The sequence below is a fragment of the Artibeus jamaicensis genome, unplaced genomic scaffold, assembly GCF_021234435.1.
Source record: "Artibeus jamaicensis isolate MK-2021 breed Jamaican fruit bat unplaced genomic scaffold, CSHL_Jam_final contig_889, whole genome shotgun sequence".
Lineage (NCBI taxonomy): Eukaryota > Metazoa > Chordata > Mammalia > Chiroptera > Phyllostomidae > Artibeus > Artibeus jamaicensis.
Genome location: NW_026522005.1, coordinates 6,299,130 through 6,308,002, shown reverse-complemented (window position 1 = coordinate 6,308,002; position 8,873 = coordinate 6,299,130). Strand labels below are relative to the sequence as shown.

The following is an 8,873-nucleotide window of genomic DNA, read 5'->3' as shown; positions in this document are numbered from 1 at the left end:
ATCTGTAGATCTTGTATAATCAATTAAGAGTAGGTTATATATTGATTATGACCATGATTTGAACACTTTTTAGTGATTCTGACTACTGAGCTTTTGCTCATAGTAATATCACTAGAATGACATCACTTCCTGAGGGCAGGGGTTTTAGTTTTAGTGTGTCTATTCACTGCTAACTCTAGTTCCTAGGATAGTGCGTATGTAGCATCTTATAATTATTTGTGGAATAGATGAATGAATAAAGTGTATAGGATCATGTATCTTTCTGCATAGTAGGGATGATTATTCAAAAATAATGACTTTTCTTTGACTTGTTTTTTTGTTAACTTCTAAATTGTGACCCTGCAAAGCACCTACCGATATTGCAAAAAGGACTCTGCTGGGAAGGAAAACTTTTTCCTCTCCCCTTTTAGTTTCTTTTGGCTTGTCTGATAATTACACATAGGGCAGATGAACAGGAGGAAAACGAATTTAATTATATACATACAGGGGTCCTATAAAAAAATATGAGAAAATCAGTCCTGGCTGGTGTGCCCCTGTAGAGTGAGTACTGGCCTGTGAACCAAAGGGTCGCTGGCTCGATTCCCAGTCAAGGCACATGCCTGGGTTGCAGGCTGGGTTCCTGATTGGAGGCATGTGACAGGCAACCACACGTCAATATTTCTCTCCTTCTCTTTCTCCCTCCCTTGCCCTCTCTCTAAAAATAAATAAACAAAACCTTAAAAATATATGAGAATCATGAGCAAGTTGTCCACTTCAGGCTTATGTGACGCCCTGAAGTAAAGAATGAGACAGGGGTGTGGACCTCCACAGGAGGGACATTTACAGGACATTAAGGAAAGCGGTGTTCAGATCCTTGCCCTGCCATGCAGATAGGTCACTCAGGTATCAGGGATCGCTGGTAATTTCAAGAGACTCACTGGCACCTGTAATCACAGACCGGCAGCAAGTGACAGAAAACTGAAGGTACAAGTCAGACCTCCACAGGCACAGTCAGTAAGACAATTCAGCATAAAAGAACGATGATTTTGAATGAATTGACCAGATAATAGGTCTGAAAAAATGGTTTTTGCCTAAATTTCCTAGACCCTTTATGAAATTGTTATTCATCTGGAGGTGTGGAGACCCTGAGGCAGCAGTGTGCACCTAAAAAAAGACTGAAAACCCAACCACAAAGACTAAGGGCAGACATATGTCCCAGCTCGCACTTGGTGCTCCCTTTACCGCGCATGCCAGTGGTCAGCCTTGGCCATTTTTGTTTGGTGTATATCTGGCCGGGGGTCAGTAAATCATGGCCCCGAGTCTAGATGTGTCCTGCTGCCTATTTTGTAAAGTTTTCCTGGAACAAAACCATGCCTATTCACATATACTGGTGGCCCATGGCTGCTTTTGCACTACAGTGACACAGTTGACAAGTTGTGACCGACGGTGTGACTCGCAAAGTCTAAAGTATTGTACTTCCTTGCTGGCCCTTTATGGAAAACATTTGTTAACCATTGTTCTTGGCTGACAAATGCTGAGACAACTATGTGGGAAGCACCATGACACAAAACATTTCTAACATCAACTGTTTGGAACAAACTAACATAAAGGCAGCAACAACAACTACCACCCACATATATTTATAACAAATCTACCTTGAGGGGTACATGGCTTTCTCATTGAAGCCAAAATTCCTTTTAACACAGCTCTAAGCTTTGTTCCCGAGTCTGCGTCAGGTTTCAGTTTGTATTCCTGAAGCATCAGAGGTGAAGATGTTTATAAGCAAGGGTATATGAGGTCTGTCCAGAACGTATCCAGCCATGTACTATGGAAAATAGAGACATTTATTGAAGAAGATACAAGATACAAGAAACATTGCACATAGGACGAGATGCCTCAGTCCCCTTCAGAGTAGGCACCTTGGGACCTCCCTCAGTTTTCCCAATTGCCATCAGCTTCCCTGTTGTATTTTCCTGAATTTCATCTACGCTCTGAAATCTCTTCCTTTTCAAAGGCAATTTTAGTTTTGGGAAGAGCCAGAAGTCCCAGGGCGCCAAATATGGGCTGAGGGGCCGAGTCACCAAAAAACTCTGCATGAGATGTGATGCAAGGGCAGGCTCATTATTATGATGAAGCTGCAGCCTTCTCGATCATCCAAATAGTTTCTGCTGAGGCATGTTCAAGCTTAAACAAAATGTGATGCTGATTCATTGCTCTACTCAGTCACTTTGAATGTCATGGCCACACAGTACACATGCTCACTCAGTTGCATCTACCTCCCCAACTGACCGGGACAATGAAGTTGTCATTGTTCACACATGTGCATTCTCGTCCACTCTCTTTGGCTGTCAGGTTACATCAATGTTGAACAAACCATTCTCATTATATTAATAATGGCTGGATTTTTTTTTCCCGGAAAGATCTCGTATGTTAGTTGTTAATAGAAATCCAACACAGTGGAGAAAATATTTTTGTATATTTATATATCAATCCTTGATGAAAGTCTTCAACAGAATAAATGATCAGTATTTTATGACCTTTGTTCAAAGAACTTACACTAAGTGACTCAGAAAAGCATTAACATTCCTTCCAAATTCACCCTTTGGCTTCAAACAGGACACTAGCCAGAACTCAGCTGTGCATGGTGCCAGATGGAGTTAAAACTGCATGCTGTCTTCTTGTCCCAGTTTTTGTGGTTGCTACAGTCAAGGGGTGGGGTATGTGACCATGCCAGTCATTAGGTTATTGTATGTCAGCTCTAAAGCCACCCTTCCAGACTCTGTGATGCTGGATCTTTCCTACTTGCCCAGCTGGCTTCCCGAAGGTCTGCCAATAGGATGTGTTAAGAAGACACTGCAGGGCAAGGACATGGAGGAGGACCTACTCCTGTGTGCTTGCTGGTCCTTTCAGCAGTGCCGCAGCAATGCCTCTCCACCTGGCAGAGCAGCTGACGCCAATCTCCACTTTGTCACACATTCTCAGAACTGCTCCCTGAGACCCGCCAGTCCCAAGCAGAGAGCACCCTCCTCAGAGGATTGAGCCCCGGCTTTCCAGGGCCTCTCTTCCAAATTTCTAGCTTCTGACAATGCTGGTCCTTTCTTCCCCGAGACCGAGGTGCGATACCTACATCCTGAAGTTACCATCTCTGTGGGTTCCCTCATTGTTCCCTTTCTGCTTTTTGCAGTTTTCCAATATTGGTTTGGCCAATTTCTTATATTAAACTTTCTTTGGTGCGATTCCTAGTGAGTCTTGTGTTTTCCAGACGAGACCCTGACTCATACAAGGAGTATGTCACAGAATCAACATTTGACACGTAGGCAGAAGAGGCAGAAAGAAAATGGATCTGCTACTGCACAAACTTGCTGTGCTTCTTTGGCGAGATCATTTCTCTTCTCTACGCCTCTCATTAAGGTTTGCTGAGCAGCTACCAAAACTTGTATTCAGGATCAGTAAATATGTCAAAGGATGCTTCTTAAAGAAAAAAAGAATCAGTAAATAAAATATTCTCAAATGCTATATGAGGTACTGTTGGAGGACATCGATGTTTGTGTATCAGAATAATTTTAGTTGTTAAATTTTATTTATTTATTTATTTGTTTATTTTTTACTTATTTTTAGAGAGAGGAGAATGGAGGGAGAAAGAGGCAGAGAAACATCCATGTGTGATAGAAATACTGATTGATTGCCTTCAAGAGCCCCCAACTGGGGACCCGGCCCAAAGCCCAGCATGTGTCCTGACCGGGAATAGAACGGGGCACCTTTCGGTGTGCAGGGTGACACCCAACCCACTGAGCCACACTAGTCAGGGCTATTTGCTAAATTTTTAAAAATTTAATTCTTTTAATAAAAAATGATACATGCATCTAAAACCTTAATGTTTTTAAATCACTGGTACATGCTCTATTAGTTGGCCAGGGCTGCCGTAGCAGAGCACCACAGAGCAGGTGGCTAATGCCGCAGAAGTGCATTTTCTCACAGTCCTGGAGGCCTAGAGTCTAAGTCGGTGTGTCTGCAGGTGTTTGTTTTTCTCCCTGAGGCTCCTCTCCTTGGATTTCAGGCGGCCATTTTCTCTCGGACTCCATTGTAACTTAATTACCTTTTAAAAGTCCCCATCTCAAAATATAGTTACATTCGGAGGTACCAGTGGTTAGGACTTCACCACGAGTTTAGGGGAGACATAATTCAGCCCCCAACACATGCAGTTTGTTAAAAAGAAACGCAGTGGGCTGCTCCTGCTCTCGGCCTCCTGCCTCATCTCCCACTTTCCAGAAGAAACCAACTTGCACTGTTTTAATTACTTGGATGTTTATCTTCACATCTCTAAATAATATGTGTAAATGCCTCCTCTCGGTCTTTCAGGTTAGACGTTCATCCCTTGTATTTCACTAAGAAAGATTTAACTTTTTCTCACCTCCTCTCCCTCTCACTACCCGTGTATACATTTCCTCCCCCATGCTCCCCAAATAGTTCATCATAATTTTGGTTAGACCAGTGATTAATATTTGCATTGGTGAACAACTTTGTTTTTCCTGAAGCCAATAACTGTCTTTTTCATTTTTCTTAGTTTTCTTTTTCCCCTTAATATTATTCTATATTGGCAATACAAATAATCAAGACTGGTGAATAAAAAACTTCAAAAAATCATACTGTGTTTATTCAGGGTTTTCCTCTGTGAAGCACAATACCACTCCTTAACTTTTTCACTTCTTTGATACAAAATCTCTTTGCTGTGATAATCGTGTGGCTCTCCTTCCCAGCCAATAGTTAGCACTCCTGACACTCCATTTCTGAGTGGCAAGAGTTATTGTCCTTGTTTGCTATAATCAATAATAAAACCGCTAGTCTGCAAGAATTTAGGTAAGAAGTAGTTTTAAAAAACTTGAGCCTACTATAAGTTGTTTACTATTTTCTAGCAAAGTGGCTGGCATGGGCTTAATATGGTCTCTTTTCCTTTTCTGTTTCTGTTTCCAATCAGTAACTCAAAGAAAAGATGGAATAATTGTTTTAAAATCCAGCCAGACTTTCTATGATAACTATTTTAGATGAACAATGTAGGGTCCTACTGAAGTTATTCAAATCTCATGCAAAACTCAGATGCACACCTTATCGCATTAGACAATTCGGTCATTTTCCATATTTAAAAAATCTCACACTAGAGAGGAATTCCGGCCAAAATGGAGGTGTAGGCGGAAATACTGTACCTCCTTGCACAACCAAATTTAAGGACAACAAAGATTTAGAAACAAAAAACACAACCAGAACAGACGGAAAATTGAACTGTACTGAAGTCCGGCAACAACGAACCTTTGATCCAGACCAGTAAGAGGGCCGGAGTCAGCAGCCATGGGAGAGGGGTTTCAGCAGGAGAAAGCAGTGGTTGGCAGACCCGGGTGCAGAGAAGAAACGAGCAAACCCGGTGAGGCTCGAAAGGTGGCTGGCTGGCCCTGGAAACACATTCTCACGCAGATGAACCAGGCAAAAAACAGGCAGTGAGACAGACTGCACAACCCAGGGCCTCAGTGATGGGAATTAAAGCCTAAAAGCACCGACTGAAAAAATTTGCGGGGGTTGAGGTGCTAGGAGTGACTCCCAGCCTCACAGGAGAGTTTGTGGGAGAGACCCACAGGGTCCTAGAATGCACACAAGCCCACTCACCTGGGAACCAGCACTAGAAGAACCCAATTTGCTTGTGGGAAGCGGCAGAAGAGACCAGAATCCGAGAGAGAGCGAGGAACAAGTGCCATGGCCCCTCTCTGACCCCGCCCCCACATTCAGAGGCACAACCCAGCAAGTGCGTCGCCCCGCCCTGGTGAACACCTTAGGCTCTACCCCTGATACGTAACAGGTGTGACCAGACCAAAAAAAAAAAAAAAGGCTCAAATGAAAGAACAAATCAAAGCCCCAGAGCCAATACTTTTAAGCGACCAAGAGATAGCCAACCTATCAGATGCATAGTTCAAAACACTGGTGATCAGGATGCTCACAGAAATGGTTGATTTTGGTTGCAAATTAGATGAAAAAATGAAGGGTGCACTATGTGAAATGAGGCAAAATGCAGAGGGAACCAATAGTGATGGAAACAAAATTGGACTCAAATCAATGGAGTGGACCAGAAGGAAGAAAGAAACAACCAAACAGAAAGGAATGAAGAAACAAGAATTCAAAAAAGTGAGGAGAGGCTTAGGAACCTCCAGGACATCTTTAAAAGTTCCAACATCTGAATCATAGGGGTACCAGAAGGGGAAGAGGAACAGCAACAAATGGAAAAGTTATTATTTTGAATGAATAATAAAGGAGAACTTCCTCAATCTGGCAAAGGCAATAGACTTCCAACAAGTCCAGGAAGCCCAGAGAGTCCCAAAGAAGTTGGACCCAAGGAGGAATACACCAAGGCACATTATTACATTACCAAAGATTAAAATGAAGGAGAGAATTCTAGAAGCAGCAAGAGTTAAGGGGACAGTCACCTACAAAGGAGTTCCCATCAGATTGTCAGCGGATTTCTCAAAAGAGACCTTACAGGTAAGAGGGGGCTGGAAAGAAGTATTCCAAGTCATGAAAGGCAAGGACCTACATTCAAGATTGCTCTATCCAGCAAAGCTTTCATTTAGAATGGAAAGACAGATAAAGTGCTTCTCAGATGAGGTCAAATTCAAGGAGTTCATCATCACCAAGCCCTTATTATATGAAATGTTAAAGGGACTTATCTAAGAAAAAGAAGATAAAAGTATGAACAGTGAAAGGACAGCAAACTCACAGTTATTAACAACCACACCTAAAACAAAAGCAAACTAAGCAGACAGCTAGATTAGGCTCAGAACCATAGAAATAGAGATCACGTGGAGGGTTAGCAACAGGGGAGTGGGAGAAGGAGAGAGGGGGAAAGGTACAGAGAATAAGTAGCATAGACGGTACATAGAAAATAGACAGGGGGAGGGCAAGAGTAGTGTGGGAAATGTAGAAGCTAAAGAATTTATGACACATGGACATGAACTAAAGCAGGGGGATGTGGGTGGGAGGGGGTGTGCAGGGTGCAGGGAAATGAAGGGGGGGAATGGGACAACTGCAATGGCATAATCAATAAAATATATTAAAAAAATAAAAATAAAAAATCTCATCCTAAAGTGGCAGTGGTCGCTCTTCATTATTTTAGCATCTGATCTCAGAGACTTAGACATAAAATCACCATTCAAGTCTGAGTTTTAGCTACATAGTCGTGCCAAGTATTTTCTGAATGAGCAATTTGGGTGTGTGTGTGCCTTTTGTGTTTCTGTGTTTTTAATAAACTTATTTACCTTGTGCACAAACAATTTTTAAATGTTTTTAACTATTTGAAGAATATCACTAACACACTATTTGGTGTTAGCTCATCACTCTGTGTGGAGAATTAAAGAACCCTAAACACTATAAGTGTAATTATAATGAAAGGATCTACTGTATCTCTAAAAGTAAAAGAATTACACAGCGAAGTTTATCCAACAGCAACTACTACATAGAAAGGGAATGATAGAAAAAAATGACTTCACAAAAATATACTAAAAAATTTGACAATCTTATGCAGGACCCATTAAAATTTTAGTGTTTAATATTTAATAACACAACTGGCCAATATCCAAGTTGTAAAGTTACCACGTGGAAGAAACTGGTGGGAAAAATCACTCTATAAACTAACTATATAGTATGGGATGAGAAGAATGCACACTTTATAATATAAAACCTGCCTGTCAATAGTAGTTAGATGCAAAAAGCCATGTGGTCTTCTCTTGGCTTGTAAAAACAATGTCCCTGATTTCAGTGTAAATTAGCGACCTTCAGCTCTTTCCATGTAGCAGGTGTCTTATTTCCCCCTTCTAGGTGTTTCCCAGCCTGCGTGATGAGGTCTGCAATGGTTTTCTCCAGGTCATCAGTGCGACTACTCATGTCATCAATTCTTCCGATGACCGGTTGGACATAGTCTAAAATTTACCTTGCATCTGTTGCAGGCATGTCTGCACCACTCAGGCGAGACCCTGCCTGGGCCTGGGGTCGGACTCTGCCATCTCCTCGGTTCCCAGCCTGGCCATGAAGTCTCAGACCATCATCTGCACTTCCATTTGTCAGTGCAGACACCTCCAGCTTACTTAGTTTTCTTTGTACTGTTACTAATCAATCCCCGAACTTACTCCCTTGGTGTAAATCTCATCCCAGTCACTGTAAGACACGTTTCCTATTCCGTCTGTGTCACCCTTTAGAAATGTTCTCCTGGGCCTGTTGCTTGCTCCAGTCTGGACGGGCCCAGCTGTAGGACTGCTGTACCACCGCCTGCTTCCTGGGTCCCATGTCTTCCTCATTTGATCTACTTTCTTCTTGTGATGTCAGTTTAACATTTTAAAGAGTCACTTATTCAGCCAGCATTTATGGAGTGTGTGCTAGGCACTAGGGACACAGAAGTCAGAGAAATAGACAATGTCACTGCCTATAGGCTGGAGATGTTTGGCTCTGTGACAACACAACAGCCAATGTGACCCCAGTTTGGAGCGTATGCCCAGTTGCTTACAAACAGAATAGCTACCCTCTGTGCAAGTCCTCATCTTGCCTGGATCACTGCAAAAGCCACCAAATTTGTCTCTCTGATAAATCTCTCTCCTATCCATTCTTCATCCAATCTATTAAAATGTAATTCAGATCAGAGGCATTGCCTGGCTAAAACTCCTCCACTGGCTTATCACTGCAACCAGAAAAAAACCCAAACCCCTTATCACAGCCCACCCAGCCACACGTGCTCTGGGCCCTGCAGTGCCCTCTCCCATCCCTTTCCCTCTCCTCCAGGCAGGGCTCCAGCTGACACACTGGGCCGACTCCTGCCTCTGGATCTCTGCACTCCCTTTTCTTTGAGCCTGGAATACTCGTCCCAA

At 42.6% G+C, this 8,873-nt stretch overlaps 1 pseudogene; it reads right to left on the bottom strand.

Moving 5' to 3' along the window:
- Nucleotides 1-7,770: 7,770 nt before the first annotated feature.
- LOC119061659 (heat shock factor-binding protein 1-like) lies at nt 7,771-8,018 on the bottom strand (annotated as a pseudogene).
- Nucleotides 8,019-8,873: the final 855 nt, after the last annotated feature.